This window comes from Manis javanica, chromosome 4 (genome assembly GCF_040802235.1).
Source record: "Manis javanica isolate MJ-LG chromosome 4, MJ_LKY, whole genome shotgun sequence".
NCBI lineage: Eukaryota > Metazoa > Chordata > Mammalia > Pholidota > Manidae > Manis > Manis javanica.
In genome coordinates this window covers 134170175-134193220 of record NC_133159.1, presented here as the reverse complement: position 1 = coordinate 134193220, position 23046 = coordinate 134170175, and the positions used below count along the sequence as shown (strand labels likewise).

The 23046-nt window shown below is 50.5% G+C and overlaps 1 protein-coding gene across 4 annotated transcripts in view; it reads right to left on the bottom strand.

Annotated features, from left to right (window-relative positions):
* Positions 1-23046, bottom strand: part of RTN4RL1 (reticulon 4 receptor like 1) — a 65225-nt gene that overhangs the window by 21538 nt on the left and 20641 nt on the right. The gene's annotated exons all lie outside the window — the stretch shown is intronic.

Genomic DNA, 23046 nt, shown 5'->3' with positions numbered 1-23046 from the left:
GAAGAAGCCAGTTGGAGGTTTCCACCTGGGAATCGGGAGGGGCATGGGGCAGTAGGAGGACACCCGGGGCACTGTGTTCTGGCTGAAATGGAGCCGTGGGTGGCACTACATGGGGACAAGCCAGCAGCTTGATGGAGAATGAGGGGCTATAAAGGGACAGCTGGGCAGGCCGGGCTGGGGCCACAACTGGTCTCACTGTGTCTCAGCCCCAACAGCTCCCAGGAACCCTCCGGATGATGCCCAGCAAGCTCCCATGTTTACTGTGCAGGAGGGCTGGGAGCACCCCTGAGCAGATCTGGCTGACCCTCAAGGGCCTCAGGGCAGAGCTGGCCTGGGGCCTCTCCTGATGAAGACTCCAGGCCACTCTCTGCCCCAACCCCAGGCCTCATGGACACATACCACTGTGGAGGACTGTGGCTTCTGTCCCCCTCAACCCCAGAAAGGGACAACTTGTTTGTTTTTCTGCTTCAAAGCCCAGAGCACCCCTTTAGGCTCTCCACTAAAGCTCTTGCTTCCTGCTCAAGAAAAGGGCCAGCTCTGTTTATGCAGCCAGGAAGAGGAACAAATCAGGGGCACCTCCAGAGCTAATGAATGATCAGAGCCTCCGGCCCAGGTCAGCAGACCCACCAGCCTCCACGGTCCTCTGTGATGGCTTGTTATTCCAGTATTCCCAAGAGACAGATGGAATTTTTCTCCAACATTGCCTAATTACATTCCAACTGTACATGATACAGTAACACGTGTCCAAGGCACACACACAAATCCCAAGGTTGAGGGGAGAACATTCCCAGAGGGTACGGTGGGGAAGTTTTCACCTTGAGGGATGCATGTGGAGGCGTTACATGGGGAGGCCCCAGGATGAGACCCCCTCTCCTGTCAAGAGCAAGCCCCACCCTGGGTGACTGATTGAAGTAGTCCTGCCACCACAGAGAGCTAAGCAGGGAACTCCACAGGGAGGACTGCTGGGAAGGGGTGCGTGGAGGAATGTGCTCCCTAAGAGCCCGCCACAGGGATGGGAGGTCCTGATCTCCCATCAACTTTTCCCTTCAGAAACTGGCATCCCACTCCTCCACACAGGCTCCCTGAGCTGACCACTCCCTGCCAAATAGAGCTCCTTAGCAGGTGCCCCGCCTGGCAGAGTCCCAGCTGGGAGGGAACGCTCTGTCTCCGGAGTCCTGTCTGTGTGGCCCCAAGTCTCGGGGACTACCGGCACTCTCTGTCAGAGCCGAGGTGGGAGCTCCTGGACGACCAACTAGCTCCTTCATCCCCTCCCGTCCCTTCAGCCTCTGTCCTGTCACCCAGTGATGTCGCTGGAGCTGCCACAGCTCCCCGGCTCTCGGCTTCTCTCGCCTCAGCGCTGGGGCTGCCCAGGCATTCCTCTGTTCCGCCTCCACATCTCCCTCTCCCTTTCCCTAAGTGGTCGTTCCAAACCTTCCCCTCTCTCCCTAAATCCCACCCTTGGCCTCCAAGCTTGGCCTTTCACCTTCCCAGCATCCTCACCCATCCTCCCTGAGGCCGCTCTGGTCCTGCCCTTGAACTTCTCTTCACACCAGGTTTCCATTCAAATGCCTATAGGGGCCAAGCTGGCAACAGAAGGGTGAGCAGGGCAGGGGGCCCTGGGTTACCAGGCCTTCTCATTTTGTCAGAAACTGGAAATCAGGATGTTCATATGCAATTGGTGGGCAACAAATTCAACAAAAAACAAAAAAACAAAACTGTGTGGGCCAACAAGCCCCACCTGCAGCCAGGTTCCGCCTGAGGCCGTGGCTTCTGACAGCCACCTCCCTGTCTGGTGTGGACCTCTCCATCTTCAGGTCTGGCCCTTGTTCTCTTCCCTCCCTCTGCCCACAGACGGCTTGTCTCTGCCACTGAACAACAAACCCCGTCTAACCCAACTCCCTGCAGCTGCCGCCTCCCTCCTCCGGACAGGGGCAAACTGCTTGAAAGCTCTGTCTGCACCCATCCCCCTTCAAGCCCCTGCATCTGGATCCCCCCCTCTGCTTGAGCACAAACACCTTGCTTGGGCCCTAGTCCAAGTTTCCACATCCCATTTTGCCCCAGCTGCTCTGGGGGACAGAGTTCCCCTTGAAATCTCCCCCTCCCCGGTCTCCCTGACACGGCTCTCCTGGGTGTCTCCTGCCTGGGCCCACTCTGGACACTGCTTCTAAGCCGTCCCTCTTCCTCCTTCCCCCACGGTGTCTGCGGCCACCTCCTTGCGAATTCACCCTCCTCTTACCTTTCTCCTCGCTCCAAATCCTGATTCCGATGACTCCCTACACATGGCCCCTGGGATTCCCGGGACTTTTCCTACTCAGCTTTTCCAAAACAAGCATCACCCCTCAGATCCCCTTCTCATCTTCCTGGGTCACCTTCTCAGTGACCACCAGCTCCTTGGTCTGCAGAAACCCTGGATTCTGGATTCTCCTCTTCCCTTGAGCCCAGTTCACCACATCTTGTAGCTTCTGTCTCTGAACTCTCTCCTGGTGGTACAGCCGCCTCCTTGCAAATCTCCCGCCTTCACCTGGCCCCCTCCATCTTCCCCATCTGAAGAGTCTTCTTAAACTTGGCTCTGATTACATCACTCCAAATGTCTGTAAATCCTTCTTTCCAGAGGATGTCCCTGTCTGGTTCCCTGGGTTCTAAGCCCACTTTTGCATCCTACCACCAGCCCAGCCATGTCAGCCCATTACAGTTTCTTGTACGTGCCATGTTCTCAAACCTTTCCAGCTCTTAGGTCATGCTGGCCCCTCCACCCCTCCTTCCTTCATGGGCCTGCTAATGCTCACTGTTCTTCAAACTTGGCACAGGCTGCAGGGGATTCTCCCCACTTTGGGCTGACCTAGCCCACTCTTCAACATGGCCTCATGAGTGTCCGTTTGCACGTAGCTATTGTTATGTGAGAGACTGAACAGACAGACTGGCAATGCCAACTGCATATAAAAATAGAACTCTGACCTCCAGTCTGCAGTAACCCTCCCAGAGAACCATCCCATTATCTACAGTAACCAGCCCAAGAAGCCAGCCTGCTTCTTGTGGAAGTCAGACATGTAGGAATCAGGGCACTTCTGTACCAAACTAACCCCTGTGACAATCAGCCCCAAATGGCCAGGTTTCTCTAATTTTTTTGTCCCCACTTCCAACTTAGGACCAACTGGAGAGAACCAAATATGCTCCCCTAACCAGTAACAGAGGATGTCCTGCTTCTAGTTAGCGAGGTTCCAGCTTCTGCCTGCCAGCAGCCTCCACTCAGGGCATACCTGAAGCCTTCCCTCTTTTTTTAAATTTAAGAATAGTTGATATACAATATTACTTTGGTTTCAGGTGTAAAACAGGTGATTTGGCAATTATAAACACTACAAATTGCTCACCACAATAGGTGTAGTTACCATACAAAGATATCACAATATTATTGACTATTCCCGATGCTGTACTTTTCATTGCTATGACTTATTTACTTTACAGTTACAAGTTTGTACCTCTTTATCCCCTTCATCTATTTCACCTGTCCCCCACCCCTACCCCTTTTCCCTGTGGCTACCACCAGTCTGTTCTCTGTGTCTATGAGTCTTTCTGTTTTGTTTGTTTTGTTTTTTAGGTTCCACAAATAATTGAAATTATATGGCATTTATCTTTCTCTCTCTGACTCATTTCACTGAGTATAATACCCTTTAGGTCCACCCACGTTGTTGCAAATGGCAGATTTCATTCCTTTTTATGGATGAGTAATATTCCATTGTATATAATACCACATCTTCTTTATCCATTCATCTATTGACAAAAACTTAGGTGGTGAAGCCTTTCCTTTTTCTACTATAAAACCTTCCCACTCCTCTGCCTGCCTTTGAGCTTCTGCCAAAATTTAAGTGATAGTGGATGACTCCCTTGGTGTAGCAAGCTCTGAATAAATAGCCTTCACCTGTCCTCCTTTGGTTGGTCTCTATTTAAATAATTTGCATATGTATTACAAATCATTCTAAAACTGACGGCTTAAGATATGGAAGCAACCTAAGTGTCCATCAGTAGATGAACAGATAAAGAAGATGTGGTACATATACAGAATGGAATACTATTCAGCCATAAGAAAGAAACAAATCCTACCATTTGCAACAACATGGATGGAGCTGGAGGATATTATGCTCAGTGAAATAAGCCAGGAGGAGAAAGACAAGTGCCAAATTATTTCCCTCATTTGTAGCGTATAAAAATGAAGCAAAACTGAAGGAACAAAATAGCAGCAGACTCACAGACTCCAAGAAGGGACTAGCGGTTATCAAAGGGGAGGGGTGTGGGAGGGCGGGTAGGGAGGGAGGGAGATGGGGAGTGAGGGGTATTATGATTAGTACACATGGTGTGTGGGGGATCATGGGGAAGACTGTAGCACAGAGAAGAAAAGTAGTGACTCTGTGGCATCTTACTACACTGATGGACAGAAACTTCCATGGGGTCTTGGGGGGGACTCAATAATAAGGGTGAATGTAGTAACCACATTGTTTTTCATGTGAAACCTTCATAAGAGTGTATATCGATAATCCCTTAATAAAAAAAGAATGGAAACATGTTAATGAAATAATATAGAATATGAAGCAAAATAAATAAATAAATAAAACTGACAGCTTAACGACAAAACCATTTTGTGACCTCATGACTCTGTAGGATGGTTCTGTTGGCCTCGGCTGGGGTTTCTCCTGTGATGGCAGTCAGCTGGTGGGCCATCTGCCCCAAGGTGCCAGAACCCCTGGGCCCATCTCCCTCTCCGTGTGGCCTGTGGCTTCTCTCGGTGTGGTCTCTCCCTGTCATCTCTCTAGCAGGGCGGGTGGAAATCCTACGTGGTGGCTCAGATCTACCCAAACCACAAAAGCAAGGTGCTGGCTTTCTTCAGGCTTGGGGCTGGAGGTGGCACAGCCGTACTTCTACTGCACCCCTGACTTCTTCTACTGCAGCCCACTGGTTAAGTGAAGTCATCACAGGCCAGCCTGGGTCCAAGCAGGAAGGGACCTTCACAAGGACGTGAGAGCAGGAGGCCCAGCGGCCGTCTATGGAGACTGGCTACCACACATCTTCCTTCACACCAACACTGTTCTTGGTCTCCAGGCCCTCAGAATCTAGCAGGGGGATTGCTAGATTGATGATCTAGTGAATGGAATAGAGGATGGTGGGTCCAACAGATGGGCAGAAAGGCTCCATGCTGGCTTTCCTGCCCCTAGGCCCACACCACAGTGTCACATTCTCATAAACATGGCTCTCTGCGGCTTAACACTCCTCTATTTTTAAACCTCTCAGGCAGTGAGTGGTGCTTAACATTTTTTGAATCAGGGACCCCTTAGGGAATCTCATGAAAGCTGTAGGAGACCCTCTCCCTGGAGACGTGCGCTTCCATATAATCACTCACAATTCTGCAGCATATTAAGGACAGCTGCCCTTTACCAAGATCTCTACCATGTGCCAGTGACTGTGCCAATCTCCATTACCTGCAAGGTAGATACTACCCACAAAAGCTCATATATTACCAGCCATTGCACTATACTGTTTCAGGAGGTTCCAGGCTGCTCTGAAGTCTGCCTGCGAACCCCAGATTAAGAATTCCTTGGCCCCAAAAACCTGCTTCCTGATCTAAGTACCCTTCCTGGCTCCTCCTATAAAATAAGCCAGACCCAGCCTGTACTCCCCAGACCCAGCCTGTACTCCCCAGTGGATGTCTGGCTACTCCCAGACCACACCTACTGCTAGCAGCCTTCTGCCTAGTCACCCTGACCCCTCTCACCTCAGTCCCTCCCTTGAAATGCCCTCTCTGCCCTTGATCTTTACCCAAAGGTGAAGGGCTTCTCCTCTCCCGGAGCATTCCCTGATGGTCTACCCCAGGCCAGCACCTGCTTATTCCTCCTCCTGGGGGGCTCTCTTCATTTCTTGGGGAAGCGCTAGCTTACCAACTTAGCTGAGAGCCTCTTGGGAGCAGAGACCCTACCTACCTCCGTGTGGTTCTCACCTTCCTAGACAAGCACTTGCAGAAACACTAACTGTTCACAGACTCCTGCCAGGCCCATTTCTCTGCTCTCCTTTGGGTTCCTTGATCATCAAGCCCAAAGACTGAATAAGACTCCAGAGTGGACCAGGCCAGAGAGGTGCTGGATAGAACTGGGTGCACCTCCTTCATGCAAAGAACAAGCCAGAGCCCACCCACCTGGCCGCTCCAGCGGGGCTATCTGGGGTCAGCCGACTGTTTCTTTCTTGCATTCTCAGGGGACACCATGTTGCATGAAATTTGTGGCTGCTTTGTTTCCTGATAACAATAAGAAAAGACTAAAAAGGATGTACACATACTGATCAGATAGACGGCTTCCATGGGAGCTCACAAGACAAAGGAAACACCAGCTTCTTGAGTTCCATGAGATTCTGCTCTCAAAGTGCCCTCTACGCAAACCGGGCCACTGTGCACCAGTGCCCCACTCCCGGACAAAAGCAGGGAGCAGGGGGTGAGACTGCCAGAGGCCCAAGGGCAAAGGTGACTGACCAGTCCCCCCCACCCACTTCTGTCCCTGAGGGCTGGCCTAACCCCTTCCAGCCAGTCTGAAGGTTAAGGTTACTGTCCTCCAGGCCCTGGGTCAAGGACTTTGCTGTCACTACAACCGCATGAGCAGACTCTTTAATAGTAAAATTCATTTTAAGCTGAGGGAACCAAAGCTCAGAGAGGTAAATGACTTACCCAAGACTACTGTTCCAGTCAGGCATCGTTACGTATTCTGAAGACAGTTTAATTAAGAGACAATTGACAAAGGTGTGAGCACAGCATAGGGAATCCACAGGGTACAAATAACAGGCAAGAAACCACCTGTGTCATCACCCCTTGGCTTGAAGTGGAAAGAGAAGGGACTAGAAATCAGAACCCAGAGAAGCTGTGCGGGCAGGGCCCCCTGACAAGAGCTGAGACCTTCAGTCAGGGTCAGAGCGAGCCTGGAGGGAGGGGGATAAATGCCCAGCAACCACTCTCCTCCCTCCTCTGGTCACCTGCCAGTGCCTCCCAAGCCTAAAGGCAGAGGACAGGAGCCCACAGGGGTTGACAAGCAGGCCAGCCTCCAAGCATGGTGCCGGAGAAGGGACAAGAGAAATTCCCTAGCACCTTCACCAGCTGAAGTGACATACAGCCATTTCATTCAGGCTTGCCTGCTTCCAAAGGCCAAGCACTTGGCCCTTCCACTACCATATTGCTGTGGAATGGAAGCCAGACAGGCTCAGGGGTGTGCACACAAGTCTGGGGTCCCCCACTGCCCTGAGTGTTGGCACACCTCCAACCCCAAGCATTTTGGTCTAACCCCTACCTTGCTCACTACACAGTTCTGATCTCAAGGTGGACCTTCTAGTTCTTTGAGATGATATGGTGTGGGAGGTTCAAGGAAGCCCCAGCAGAGGGAAGCTATGGTTTTACAATTAGCCTCTTATTAGCATCTTGGCCTGAAAGGGCCCAAACACCCCCAGAGAAATGGGTCTCTCCTACACTGACTGGTTTCCAATGTGGAGTAGAGAAAGGGTTTCAGCAAAGGTTCAGGCTGAGGCTCTGCAGTCCAGGGCATTAGCAGAGTACAGCTCCTTTGGGGGACAAGATTAGGCTGTACCCCTGAGATAGGAGGCTCAGGGTGAGCTACATTACATCACCTCACCAAACCTATTCCATTTGCAGATTTATTAAATAGAGAGCCAATTCTGACAGTTTATTTCAAGCAGTTCTACCTTGCAGGTGTGCAAAATGTATCTGAGATAAAGAAAACCATTACAGAGAGAGCACAGTCTTCAAAGCCCACCTCTGAGACCATAAAGAAATAAAAACAGTAGCCTGTACAAATGTGCAATTAAGCTTCCAAATACTTGGGAGCCATGAGAAACACCATCCCTGTGGAGAGCAGGTCTTTAAGGCAATTTTCTTGAACTCTATTCAGCACTCATTCAAAATGCCTTTTTAAAATAACATATGATTTCCTCCCTCTCCAAAGGCTCCCTTGTTCTTTCTCTTGCAGGTAAGAACAAGCCAGCTCTGGAGTGAGAAGTGTTGTCATTCATTTTGATAGGGGATGATGGACTACAGTTCCAGGGAGGTAGATAAACAAGTGGAACAGTTTCCCTACCCACTGGTGCAGGAGTCTTGAGGTGTGGGGTGGTCCAGGGGCTAGGGGCTGGCCCGGGGGGTCTTCACCTACTCATTGAAGGCCACAGTTCCAGAAATCAGACTCAGCTCTGAGGAGATGTCTACCCACAGGTGAGGCTGGGTTTGACAATGCCCACTTTCCCCAGCTGGAAGTCAGGGTCCCTGCGACAAGCAGGAGGCTTGTTCTGCTGCAAGTCTGCTGAGAATGAAGGATTCCTCTTTCTGCATGAAGTTGAATGAACAACAAAGAGATAGAAGGCAGTATCAGCGCTGCAGAGGGCAGGGGACACATGTTCCAGTCCTGCCACTCAGCAACAGTGAAACTTTGGGCAAGGGGGTTGGCACCCCTCAGCCTCAGTCCCCTGAGCTATAAAATGAGACACTTCATAGCCGTTGGGAGAATGTGTGGCTTATCTGCAAGAGCACCTAGTGAATTATATTCGCTGAAGCCAGGCAAAAACCATTACATCTTGGGTCCAAATCACTGCCCCAGTCCTGGAAAGGACCACTACCCAGTCACCAGGGCAGGGACTGGTGCCACATGCAGAGAAACAGCACAGGCCATGGCTGAAAGCCCAGCTTTTGGATGAGATTCAGTTTTGAATCTTTGCTAATCATTTAGTTTCTGTGCCCCTTGGCCAAAGCCCTTAGCTTTGCTGAACCTCAGTTTCCCCATCCATGAAATGGGAATGCCAATGCTTAATAGCAGATCAAATGAGCTAATCCATAAAAGTGCTTAGCTAATGCCTGGCACAGAGTGAAGTGATTAATAAGCAGTTATTTGTTATTATGGCACTCCACGTACTAAAATTTAATAACATTCTGTTTCCTTTTATTCATTTCTGCAGTTACCTTCTATTTATGGCAAGTGATACTGAGTCTCCATTTACAGAAGTGTTATCAAATTCCCTTTTTAAATACATTCATTTAAGCTAAAGTAGGTCAATATTCAGAAGAAAAGAGAAGTGAAAAAATAGTGCAGGTGGCGCACAGATGAGTGAGACACTGGGAAGGTGTGAGGTAGAGACCAAAGTTTGGGAAACACCAAATAAGAGTCTGTAAGTAAAGCCAGAAGCCAGGCACAGGCCATGCCCCACACCCACCCCAGGGCCACTCCACGGTTGTTCGGAGGCCCACGACCTTGCTGCCCGCCCTTCCCCACCTTCTGGATCCTCTCTGGATCCACCATCTTGTCTCAGGCGGAAGTCCCCGGTTCCCATGAGGATGACATTCCCAAATGACTTTCCAAAAACGTGGACTCCGCAAAAAGCCCCCGAGGCCCCTTGCCTGCCTGCCTGCCTCCCTCGAGGGCCTGGGCCCCGGGAGTGAACCGCGCATCTGAGGCGGAGCTGGCCGGGGACCGCGGGGCGGGAGAGGGGAGTCAGGGGAGCGCGTGGGGTGTGGTCCCTTGGAGGCGGAAAACCAAATGCTATCCTCCTACAACTTCTAGGGAGAGACTTGGAGGAGCTAGGAAAGAAAAACAGCATCCTGGCTCTCGCTGCCGAGGTGTTACAACTCAGATCCAGTTGCCCGGCAACCGTGCAGGTGTGTGATAGGGCGAGCAGCGCTCCCAGGGAGCCAACCAGCGCCCGCCGGGCCCGCCCCCGTGGGGTGGGGGCTGCCGCCGCCCGCTCCGCCGCCCGCCTCCTGGCCCCTCCGAAAGGGAGGAGCCGCCTGGCCTCCCCGGGTCCAGGTGTGGGCGGCTGCCAGGCCCTGGCACCCACGCTCTGTCTCCACGGTGCCCTTAGCCGGTATCTTTGGGTTAACGGCTTCGGCGTCAGCGCCCAGGAGCCCCCACCCAGTGCAAGCCGGCCTCCCCCGGGTCCTCGCATCCAGCCCAAACTCGTCATTTCAGAAAAACCCAAGAATACGGACGGGTGGCGCCTCCCTCTCTGGGATCTGGGCTCACCTTTGGCACATAAATACACTTTCTTCTGTCCGAAGGTGCTAATCGAGCAGAAGCCTTCAGAGAAAGGATCTGGTGGACTCCGCAATAACCATCCAAGTGGGAAGCATCCAGGAATATGGGGAGGAGGGCTGGCTTAGAATTAGGCTTACATTTGGATTCCAGCTGGTGACTGACTGGAATCACATAACCTCTCAGTTTCCTTATCGGTAAAATGGGAAAAAAGCAGACCCACTTTATAGGGCTACCGTGCAGATTAAGTGGTACACGTAGAACATTTAACGTAATTCTTGGCAAATTCTTAGGCCTCAATCTCAGAAACATAAATAGTCCTTTCCATTGGGGCCTGGAAGCTGTTGCCACCAAGCACAAATCACAGAGTTGCTAGGGAGACCCCCACCCAGAGCACATGACGTTCCAATCCCCCCATTCTAATAACCTGTGCAAGTGGCCTCTCAGGGAAGGTGGATGGGCTACCGTGCTCACCCCGTGGTGGCCACGCCCAGGCAGCAGAAGGCGTGGCCCCTGGCTTTGCTGCAACCTGGTCCCATTTACAACCATCCTAAAGAAACGCTGAGTGAGGGGGCTGGTGGTGAGGGCACCCAAGGTTTCATCTGACTCACCCACCCTCCCCTGGCCCTGCCTTTTCTCTCTCCCCTCAGGTAGCATTCTCCTCTCCCCACTTCAATCCTCCACTCTTCACTGCCTTCCACTAGCCCACAGGCAGGCAAGAAGCAGGCAGGCCAGGTGTGAAAGCGCTCCTGCTGGGAGGGATGTGAGGATGGAAATGTGACTGAGGCCAACCCCACCCAGTCCTTGGGGAGGCTCCCGGGAAGCCTTGATAAACCCCAGTGGCTGAAGACTCAGACTTTGTCCCACACTCCCCGGCCTGAGGGTACCTCTAAATCCCTGCACTCCCAATCCACTTGGCTCAGATGTGTTTTTTAAAAAGATGAATTCCATAGAATCCCAGGCAGCCCTTGACATTGATGTTCACGTGGGGTTTTAAAAGCTTCTGCTTTTCAGTGGAAAGCAGCCTATTAACATGTTAACAGTTGTGCTTGACTCTGCTTTGGTGTTTGGGCCTTCCCCCCTGTCTCTTTATAGTTTTCTGTACTTTTCAAATTTTCCACAGATGGCATGCATTACTTTTACAGAAAAAAATAAATAAATAAACAAAAACACAAGATTAATTAGTAGACCTGCTCAGCAACCTGTTTAAATCCTTATCAGAAGTGTAGCAGGGCTTCCCAGGGGGCCTAAACTGGCCCCTTACTCTGGCTCTGGAGTGCGTCCTGGAGCCACACTGGGAAGGAAGGGCAGGGAAGCCCTGATGGGGCCAAGTGCTCCTGATGAGACCCTTGGGACCCCCCCAGGGAATGACTCTGGTCACAGTGGGCAGCAAGAAGCCATAAGCTTCCTGGGAGTCACCTGCCCAGGGCACCGGCCAGGAAGTACCCTTTCATGGGACCTACAAATGAAGCTGACTCCACCTGGTATTCCCCTTTGCTCAGATCTGTCTCTCCAGAGATGTTAGGGAAATGGGCTGGGCAGGGGGTTTGGGGTTGTCCCTCCCTCATCCCTGCCACTGCCTCATCTGCCCATCCTGACCCAACCCCCCATGAGTCACTGCTCCATTCCAGCTTGGACTGCCTCCAGGTCTGACTTGGCTGATGCTGTCCAAGGCATTGCTTGGGAGCTCTGTCCATGTCTCAGCCTTGACCTGGACATGTCTCACTCTTCTCCTAGGAAGCTCCAGGACCCCAGCAGAATAGGAGACTGACTAGGATGATAGAGAGTAACAGTAGGGCTGGTTCTTCTAAAACAATAGCAGTAGGTGAGAATTTACAGGTGCTGACCACTGGGGTAGGCACTGTGCTCAGCCCTACATGTGTGATAGCCCTAACTTTCTCAGCATCCCAGCAAGGTAGGTGTTGTTATCCATTCTCTAGAAAAACTTGAAGCTCAAAGAGCTTCAGAGGCTGCCACAACACCCACAAGTAGAAAGTGGCTGAGCCAAAGCCACGTCCTCTGTGGTCAGCCTCTTACTCATGACAGCATCTTTCTCACCATGAAATCCTCTGCACAGTGCCTAGCACACAGCAGATACCCAACGAATACAAGTTGAATGAATAAGGTGGGGTAGAATTAGTCCAGGCTTTTATGCCCCCAAACCTCCATCTTCCCATGGACCTGCACAAAGCCTGGGCTTGAGCAAACATCAGGTCTGCTCATCTTAACAGAAACCAAGGGAAGGGGCAGTGCCACCAACACCAGCCCCTCCCAGAAACCCTGCAGAAACTCTTGCCTCTTCCTGTAGAGGTGGATGCCAGGGCTCCCCCGTATCTCCAGCCTGCTGGGTAGCCCTGTAAGTGGAGCGAAGGGGGTCTAAGCAACTTGCTGACCTGGGGGAACGTGGAGGGAGGTGGCTCAGCAGGTGGCGGAGTGAAAGCCAGGGAGGGGCAGCGGCAGACAAGTTGTTGTTTACCTGTCAACTGGGTCTCTGCTGGCAGCTACTTGAGGGCAGGCTAGTTTTCACAGTTTTATCCCAAGCACCCAGCGGAGCAGCAACCAGAGAACTGGGCAATGCCTCTGGGGGCAACAGGCCCTGGATGGCCATTTGGTGGGTGAGTTATGCTGGGACCCCATGTTCTCCTGAGAACCCTTGTCCAGTAATGACAGTGGAGGCTGACTTACAGCGATGGTAACAGCACCCACAGTTCCTCCCAAGGCCCTATGCCTAATTCTGTGTTTGTGACTTACACTTTTCACAGAAGAGGGCTCCACAAAATCTAAATCTGACTCAGTAAGTCAAACCCAGAGGCTCCTTCCATCTGTAACCAGGCCCATACCCTGCTCCTGGCTGTCCTGTGTATACTGGTTTTCTTGGGGAAGAAAAGCAAAAACCAGACTAGAATGAAAAGGACAAAAGAGGGTCCTAAGGCCAAGGAGACGCCCAATCACAAGCAGATCTTGATCACAGTGAGACTGTGTATGTATACACCAAGTGGAGGTGGAAGGGGTGGATCATTCCTGCCCGTAATCCTCCACTTATAATATCACAAAGTCCAAAACAGTCTTTAATCTTTTTGAATGGGGCGGGTGGGAGGGGGGTAGTCTGATGAAAGCCCTGGATGCAAATGCACCCACAGAACAGTGCACATGTTCCAGGGAGTCATGGATGCCCGAGGCCCATATTGGTTGGCCCCATAGGAGTCAGAGTCTCAGGTCGGGCCCCTACTGCAGAGGCAGCTCAATGTGACGATGTGCAAAGGTTTACAGTAGGGAGGCTGGGTTCCCTCCCCACTTCTCAGTCTCTTTACTTCCTCACACCTCCTCTGGGCTTTGCATTAGGTGTTCTCTAAAGTGTTTCCACCTGGAGAACTCTGATTATTTCTGTGATTTCCATCTTCTGAAGGCCTGAGCACTGCCACCAGCCTTCAGGAGAGAAAAACCCTTTATCTGTAACAAGCGTTTTTCATACATTGCTCATTTAATTATCTCAACTGTCCTGTGGAGCAAATATTCTTTGCTCCATTTTACAGATCAAGAAACCTCTGGGTCAACATGAGGGGTAAAGGGACTCTCTGAAAGTGCATGGTAAGTGGTGGGGCTCAGGTTCAAACCTGGGTTTGTTGGACTGCATAGCCTGTGCCTTCACTGTGGTCCCTTTTTCTCACACCCACTGTCAACTCTGCCTTGTAATATGGGTGTTTCCCTCCATCTCTTGTACCTCTTGGCCTGAAGCCACCTGCCTCCCACTTTCTGTCCACAGGCATACTAGTGGCCTGGCAGATAGGAAGTGGAGGATCACATCCCACAGAGCCCAGCCCCTCCTGGAGTCGCTGCTTAACAGAGGGACAGTTATCAGCTACAGTTGATTACTGGACACTTGGGCATGGAGCAGCATCAACCATGTCTGCATCCCCAGCTTAAAAGCCCAGATTAACTGCCCTGGGCTGGTTCTATCACACCCAGGGATGTATTTTCTTCTTGGAATTTACAAGCAGTTCCATTTGAGGAATAAACAGCTAGAGATAAAAATTACACTGTCACAGTGCAGGTGTGATAGATGTAGTAAGCAAGCCGTCGTGGTCGCTGAGGAAGTGCACAGCCGACAGAATCCACCAAATGAGGCCTGGATGAGATTTCCTAGACAGGCGGGGAGAGATGCTGATGGCACCTCAGTTGAAGAAACGGGAAATGTGGAATTTCTGCGATTTACATTTCATCACTCTAAATCAAAGGGTTCTGGGCAGGCATCCCAGAGCCAGGGCAAGAGGCTGATTGGCAGAAGACCTCCTTCTGTCACCCCTAGGCCTCAGGAACCGCACTTCCCGGGACAACAGGACAGGCCCCAGCTGAGGCCCCACTTAATTCTGACAACTCTTTCTTCAAGATGCCAGCTGCCTGTCTTGCCTCTACTACTACTGCTGAGGGGATCTACGCCTCCTGGGAAGAAAGCCACCTCAGAGAAGGCCTCAGGAAAACCAGGCTGATCTGAGGGCAGAATTATAATACTACTACTAACATTCACTGAGCACTTGCTTGGAACTCTGCACAAGACTCAACAGGGATTATTGCACATGAATCCTCATGACAACCTTGCTAAGTAGGTACTTTTATCCTCACTTTATGATGGCCAGCTGAGGTTCAAAGAGGTTAAGTGACTTGCCCAAAGTCCCTGGAATGGATTGAATGGTGGTCCTCCAAAAGATATGGCCTGTCCAAATCCCCGGAACCTGTGAATGTCACCTTATATGGGAATAGGGTCTCTGCAGATGTAATTAAGTTAAGGATCTTGAGATGAGATTCATCCCAGATTACCCAGATGGGCCCTAAATTTAATGACAAATGTTCTTGTAAGAAACAGAAGAGAGAATCCTCAAGAAGACAAAGGCAGAGATTGGAGGGATGCCGACCACCACCAGAACTGAGAGCAGCAGGAATGGAGCCTTCTGGGGGAGCACGGCCCTGCCAACACCTGGATTTTGGATGTCTGGCCTCCTGAAATGTGAGAATAAATTTCTGTGGTTTTAATCTCTAAATTTGTGGCAGCTTATTACAGCAGCCCTAGGAAATGAATACAGTCCCACAGCTGACAAATGGCAGAGCCAGGACTCAAATCTGGCAGGCTGACCCCAGACTCAGGCTCTGCCCACCAGGGGCACCGCCCTGGTGCCAGTCCTGCCTCCACTGCAATTGTGCTGTGTGTGACCTTGAGAAAGCTGCTAGGCCTCAGCCTATGCATCTGCAAAACGAGGGGGCTGGACAAAGTCAGCTGGGGGCCTCTGGGGCTGCACAGCAATGGGAAGGTCAAATGGAGCTCTGAGTAACAACAGTCAGGGGCGAACAAGAAAAGAGGCTCAGCCAGCCACCTGTAGGCTACAATTTGTTTGGGTTTGTGGCAATCCACCATACACATGATACGTTCCCATCCAGCCCTCCACCCATGTGCTCTGAAAGAGGTGACCCAGGCCTCACCTTCAGGGTGGGCTTGTACCCAGTCAGCACATTCCCCCAGGCCTCGGGACTGGTTCAGGGTCAAATCTGGGCCGATGACTTCAGGCCCACAACTTTTGTTTGAAGCGTTGGGGGAAGAGAAGCTCTGTCTTTCTGAGGGGAGAAGAGGCAGGAACCCGGAGTCACTGGAGCCTTCCGAACTTGAGGCCAGCCCAGGAGGAGCCATGCCAAGAAGCTGAGAACAAGCCATCCTGGAGATCCTGTGAGATCCAGCTGCACCTGAAGATGAACCTGTTCATTTCATGAGCCTGTAAGATTCCTTTTGTGCTCAGGATCTTTCATTTGTAACCAGAGACTCCCAAACCTCAGGTCACCAGCCACACCCATTCTAAGGGGCCTCTCAGCCCAGAGGAATTGTGATTTCAGGGCGAGGAAATTCACAGTGTGTGCATTTGCCCGCAATGCTTTTGTGTGTGAGTTCACAGACACCCATGCACAGCCACGCTTTACACACAGAATCCCCCCTAACATCTCTGACGAGAGATCGTTAAGCCTCCACTGCTTGATGCCTCCCTTAGGAAGCCACTAGCCCAGTGGGGGTCCAGGCTGAGCCTCACCAAGCCTTCCTGGATTCTTCCAGGTAATACGCTGGAGCCTCTGAATCCAAGTCCTTTATGCATCTGAATGTGATTCTTCCAGTCTGTTCTTCAGGGCAAGCAATTGCACGGTTTCTTCAAGAGTTCCAAACACCACCCAGTTTTTTTAGCATCTTCACTATTCACAGTCCACAACCATCCAACAGGTACTTACTGAGCACTCAGCATGTGCCAGGCACAGGGTGAGAGCTGGGGATTCAGAGTAGATAAGTGGACACAATCCCTGTCCTCATGCAGCTCACAGTCCGGGGACGTACACGACTCATTTCAGCACTAAGTAATTAACTGACACGGCCACTCAACCTCTAGATACAACCCTAGTTCCTGTACCACTCTCCTCTGGGCACTGCAATGTCTCCTAACCTCTGTCTTCTTCCACTCTTCCTCTCCAAAGTCTCTTTAGCCCATAGCAATCTGGGTGATCTTCCCAAAATGTGAATCCTTTAAAAATGTAAGCCAGTCCCATTACGATTAGCACACATAAAGTTGGGGGGGGGGCACGGGGAAGGCAGTATAGCCCAGAGAAGACAAGTAGTGACTCTATAGCATCTTACTACGCTGATGGACAGTGACTGTAATGGGGTATGTGGGGGGACTTGATAATGGGAGGAATCTAGTAACCACAATGTTGCCCACGTGATTTTATATTAATGATACCAAAATTTAAAAAAAATAACAAAAAAAAAATGTAAGCCAGTCCCTCCGATAGCTCCCTTCACACTGAGAATAAAATGAAGTGAGCTCATCATGGCCTACCAGGCCCTGTGTAACTGGACCGCCCCCATTGCTGTGCGCCAGGCCCCTGCGGCCCTCCTCCTGCTCATCCTGGAACACGCCAAGCACACTCCCTCTCAGGGGCTGTCACTGGCTATGTCCTCAGCCACCTCCTCTCTATGCCCCCTCCCTCATCTCATCCAGGTCTCCGATCAATGTCACCTCCTCCTGAGGCTTCCTCAAGCATCTTATCCCCAACCACCACCCCTCACTTTCTGTGCTCAGGCTCACATCCCCAGTCTTCATCAGCCTTGCCATTGTTCTCTTGTCCGTGACCCCCCGAGTGCACACTCCATGAGAACATGTCTCTTCATCACCCAGGTGCCTGGTACCCAGCTGGTGACATCCAGTGTTTGCTCAGTGAATGAATAAATGTGTACTGGATGCTGTGGGAACATGTAAAGCAGGACTGACATGGGCTGGGGGTCTCAGGACTGCTTCCTGAGGAAGTGTCATTTGAGCTGAGCTCTAAAGGAGAAGGAATCATCCAGGTGAGGGGGATGAGGCAGGGGCAGCATTGTAGGCAGCACAGTCTGCTTATGTGGGACCCTTATGTGGAGGGAGACTGGTGGTAAGGAATAACAATCCATCAGCATGAGGGGTAAGTGGTGTGAGGCGATGTCAGCATGGGGGACAGGGGCTAGCTCGAAGGAGGCCTTGAAAACCCTGTTAAAAACCAGGGCCTCTTCTCTCAGAGTGATGGGGAGCCACTCAAGGATTTTAGCAATCAAAGTGATAGGAACAGACAGTGTTCCCTAACATCACTTGTCTGCAGTGTGGAGCCTGGAGACAGTAAGAGAAGATAGAGCACCAGTAAAGAGGCTACTGCAATAGTCCCAGCAAGAGATGTGAGACCCTGGTTTTAGATGGTAGAGGCAGGGAAAATGGAGAGGAGGGGATGAATTTCAGCAAAGTGCAGGCAACAGACTGGATTGGTGGGAGATGACGAGAGACAGGATGACTCAGTGAGTGCTTAGCATAGAGAAAAGCAGGTCCCTCACTGTCCTAGATTTGGACACTTCTATTAATGTGGCCAAAGATTATATATGCCCTTTTTTTTTTTAGAAGGGACATCAAACTTTCTGACTCACTGTGCTTGCAGGCAAATGCTTCCTCATCATAATAACCATTATGGGGACAAGAAGTCTCTACTGTGAGCACTGGAGGAGTACCAGAGCCCGTGGCAAGCCGCTGGACTGCAGCCTCAGGAGAGGTGCCAGGACATCACACACCAGGGAACTGTTGGGGGATTTCATTTTGAGAATGAGCAAGTGGTCATGGGCAAGGCATACATACTGTCTCCTTCCTCCAGGCTAGGGAACTTTTGAGACAAGAAAAGAAAAATAGTAGGAGATATATCACCATGCTACACGACCTACCCCTCTGTTTCTAGAGACTTCCATGACCACCCTCCCTATGTTTTCCTGGACTGCCAGTGCCAGGACGACTTCAGAGACCAGAAAAGGGATCTGCCTCAGAGGAAGCTCAAGCAGCTAGTTTCTGGAAGATGTTAAGTGGAACACAGCCCTAGTCTGAGCAACCAACCATGCAGAGGCATTTCTTGGATTTTCTCTGCCTCTTAACAACTATGCTGGTGGTACCATTAAAAATGGTCATCATTTGAAACCAATATAATATTTTATATCAAGATAGCTTACAGCTCATCAAAATAACCAACTGCTTCCTGCTTTAATTTCCCCTTCAAAATGCCTGTTAAATGGTTGTCTCTTCCTGCCCATGGCTGAACACAAACAACAACAGGCAGTTTACTACCATGCTTAGTAGAGGATTCCATCTTTTATATCCCTATTAGCAAGTTCTTGGAATAAAATCAAACCAGCTAATATTAAAAAAAAAAAAAAAGTCATCATGGAGTTTTTGGACCCTACTACAGATGCTCCTCTGAGTCAGAATCTTTCCAGACCTGAGCCTTCCTGTCCATCACACCGTTATTCTGTCCCTCTCTTAACCCTCTGAGTTGTGTTTCCAGGAGGTAAGATGGTGGGCACTGAGGTCACCTTCCTTCCCTGCACATGGAGGTCCCCTACTCCCTCATGACATCAGAGCATGTGGTTCGGACTGTGTGCAGGGAAAGAGTCCCTGTTTGGAATCAGGAACCAACCTGTGTGGGATTTGGATGTCTGACCTTGGCCGATTTGTACCTTGCTTGATGTAACCAACCGAGTCACAGATTCAACTCGATTCAGCAAACATTTATTGAGCATCTCAGCGCCAACCAATTTTGCCTGTTCTGTAAGTGCAATGAAGCTCAGCCTTCTCTCCAGATTAGAGTTATTTGTATTTCAAGGCAAAAAGATAGGTTTTAAGTACCAGTGAGAGGCAGTAATGGATGCCTTGAGGAGGGATGGGCCTGGGCTGGGGCTGAGGGAGAGGGGCTGAGAAATGGCCTGTGAGTCAGGATGGCAGGACCTGGCTGCAGACAAGAAAGAAAAAGTGAACTGGGAAGCCAGATAAAGCCTTGTTTCCTTTAACCCACCCCCAACATTCGTTTTAATCAAAAAAATAATGCATGCACATGGTAAAAAAGATTTTTCAAAGAACAAAAAATGATACACTATGAAAAGTAAGTCTCCTTTCCTCTCCCAGAACTACAGTTCCCAATATCTTTCTTCAGAGGTATTCCACTGTTAAGTTTCTTTTGTGTCTTTCCAGAAAATTTCTATCATGTACAAGTATATCTATTTTTTTTAAACCCAAATGGTAGTTCAGTATATTACCATTGCTTTTTCATTTAGTAATACTTCTTGGCATCCATCCCATATTAGCACATACAGAGCCATCCATTCCTGGGAACACAGAATCCCATTGTATGGGGGTGCTGTACTCTTCCCAATTGCTCCCCTACTGATGGACACTTAGGTTGTTTTCAGTTTCCACTATTACAAACAATGATAACATGCCTGCTCCTATATGTGCAGTTCTGCCCACAGGTGCAAAATGCATCAGTAAGATAAATTCCTGGAAGCAGAATTGCTATATTTAGATAGCTCTGACTGGGACTGTGGCTGAGAATTCCAGTAGGAGCTGTGTCCCCAAGAGAGGAGATGGTGTGTTCAGAGCTTTGAACCAATCACCCTTCCTTGTGCACACAAGGCCCCATTCCCTTCACTGACATGCAGCCACATCAGAGCAAGAGACGCTGCCTTACTCTGCATTTAGGGCAGAGTCCCTCCCTGGATTCAGAGAGAGCCAACCCTTGTGGCTGGGGACCCGGTTAGGGCTAAGAGAATGTACAGGTATCAAAGCTTAACAGGAAGGCATTTAGCACAATGCCTGGCACATAGTGAGTGTCCCATCAGCAGGAGCTATTATTGGTATTATTATTGTTATTACCGTCTAGAGGAAGCTGTGTCTTGCCAGTGGCCAGAGCTCCCAGGGTCAGTCTGTCCAAGAGTCCAGTTAATTGAGAGGCATGGAACTGGGTGCCTGCTCAGCATCTGGGGCTGGGTGAGAGCTAAGACAGGCAGTTCCCACTTATCACCACTTGGCATCTAGAACTCCGGGGCCTTTGCCAGTACCTAATAAACACCATACTTCATATCTTGCCATTGTCACCCACGCATCCCCTGACGCCTGCTGATGATGCCTCCCACTGCACACAGTCAGCATTTCGCCCTGGCACGTGACTCCTTTATGACCTGTTTTCTTTTTTAAGAGGTGAATGCAGCCTGAATGATGTCACTATGACAGAATGACACTAAATTTGTGTGTTACTGGGGGCAAGGAGGAGTGCAGTGGGTACACCAGAACCTACACACCCAAAAAAAGAATTAGCCTTGAATCTGGAGCTAAATAGACCTGAGATGAAATCCCAGCCCTGACATTTACAAGCTCTGTGGCCTTCAGAAGTTATTTAACTTCCATGAGCCTTCATTTCATACCTGCAAAATGGGCTAAGAGCTTGTTCTAATAGGATTACTGTGAGGAGTAAGCAAGATAATGGATTATTTATGAATTTTTTTATAGACTGGCCTTATTCCAAAGATGATTTCAGGCAGCTGAGATAATGTATGTAAAGTGTCTGGCACATAGTAGCAGCTCAATAAGGCATCAATTCCCTTCCCCTGCCCTTCTGTCAAAGTGATCACCTTGGCACCCAAGCCCGTCTTTTCAGGGTGCCATCATCACTTGAAAACATGGTGGAACTTGTGGAAAAACTGGCTCAGTTCTTGAGTCCCAGCTTGTTTTTAACCTAAAAAAATTCACACCAAGAGAAACTACATGCTGCAAAATCACTCATCACTGTTCTTCACAATGCACAGCTTCAAATTACTGTTGACCTTTTCCAAAAAAATCAAACCCACCCTCAAAGGTCAAAGACTCACCACACCAAGGCTATCAGGAAGAAAATGCTGTGACATCTGAAGCAGTTTCCAGAGAACTCCTCCCCTGTTTTGAGCTAGCACACCAGACCTGGCATAAGAGAAAGCCCAAGCAGCCCCCAAACTACATGAACTGGCCTGGACCTTGGGACCTTTACTTTCAAAACCTTGCTACAGGAAAATCTACCTTACAGCTGCCTGGTTCCTCTCTGTGGATCGTATTGCCCAGTCTCTGAGGTAAAAGAGATTTTGCTGCTTCTGAGAAGTGTGCACTTCAGGGGAGTCATCGACCCTGGGTGTGAGGATAAGGTAGTGAGAGGAAAGCGGTGGGCAGGCGTTTGAAAGGATGGAGTGGCCTTCCTTTATCGTTTATGGGGGTCCTGAGAAAGGAGCCCAGGGACTCTGGGCTGGAGATGGGGTGCCCCAGGGAGCAGCAAGCAGCAGCTCCCCTATACCCACCCTCACTTTGTTACAAGGGACCCAGCAACTCCCAGCTGGAGACCCACTTGGCCCCTCCTAGGGCAAAAGCAGGGTCAGCAGGCCCCTGCTCTGAACTTTCTCAGCCTCGCTGCCAAATATTCTCAGGACAGGAAATGCCAACGGGCCCACTCCACACTCTCCCTGCCAGCTTGAGAGCTTATTCCTCCCAAATCCGCAACTAGGAAAAGCCCCCACCCCCTAACTAGAATGCTGCAGGCAGTATGGCCAAGCGAAAAGACCCCAGACTCCACAGCAGCTAGGCCTGTGCTCACACAGCTTGGACAGCACACGTAGGCTCTGCTGCCTCACCCCCAAGCCTCCCTTGCCTTATCTAGGAAAGGGAATAATACCTACTTGGTTGGGGGGTGGCAATCAAGAAGGGAGCTTATAAAGATTAAATGAGATGACATAGGCCCTCCACAGATAGCAGCAAATAAGCCCAAGGCCCTCGGGTACCATCCCTAGATCTGGAGCGCCTGGCTCCTCTACTCGCCCAGGAAGCCTGGGATCTCGTTCTGAGCCCATAGGGAGGGAAGGAGCCACTGAGTCCCCAGCAGCCTATTCAGCTCTCACTGTGTGCCTCAAAGGAGCAGGGGAGGGGGACTCCGCAGGCAGGAGGGCCTAGAGCTGGCTCTGTGAGGACATACTGGCTCACTTTGGCCTCCCCTCCTTCTTTGCCTTGTGGTTTCATCTCAGAAACAGGGAGGCTGACTTGCTGTCGACAGAAGCACCATCTGCTGGAAGGCAGCAGAGCACAATGGTTGTGCCTGGGACTCAGTGCTGAAAATAATACTTCTGTATTTGTATCATCCCTCTCAGATCTTGCTGCAAGATCTTCAGTCAGTTAAAGATAACCAAGTCCACATCCTCTTGCTAATTGGTTCAAATCCATTGACCTTGTAAGTGGGTCTAATGTACAACTGGTAAAAGATGGCCTGTATGCCAAGCAACCTGTGCACTCAACTAGCTGTCGTTCAAGCAACTGAACAAGGCACATTAACCCAAATTTCTCAGAGCCCCTTCTCCTGATAGGCTGGAGAGCCAGCGTTTTCCCCACTGCACTAAAACATTCGCTGGGTCAGCAGGCCTGCTTAAAGGCACTGGATCCAATTAGGAAGTGGTGGTGACACTAGTGTAGATTGCCTGGGGAGGGAGAGCAAGCACTGAGCCTGTGACAAAAGTCCTTGGGCCCTGCCCCGCCCTGGCTCAGGCTGCCTGGCGGGAGAAGGGGCTGCGACCCCAGCCTTGGCAGAGGACGGTGCCTTTCCTGACCCTCTGATGATCTGGCTT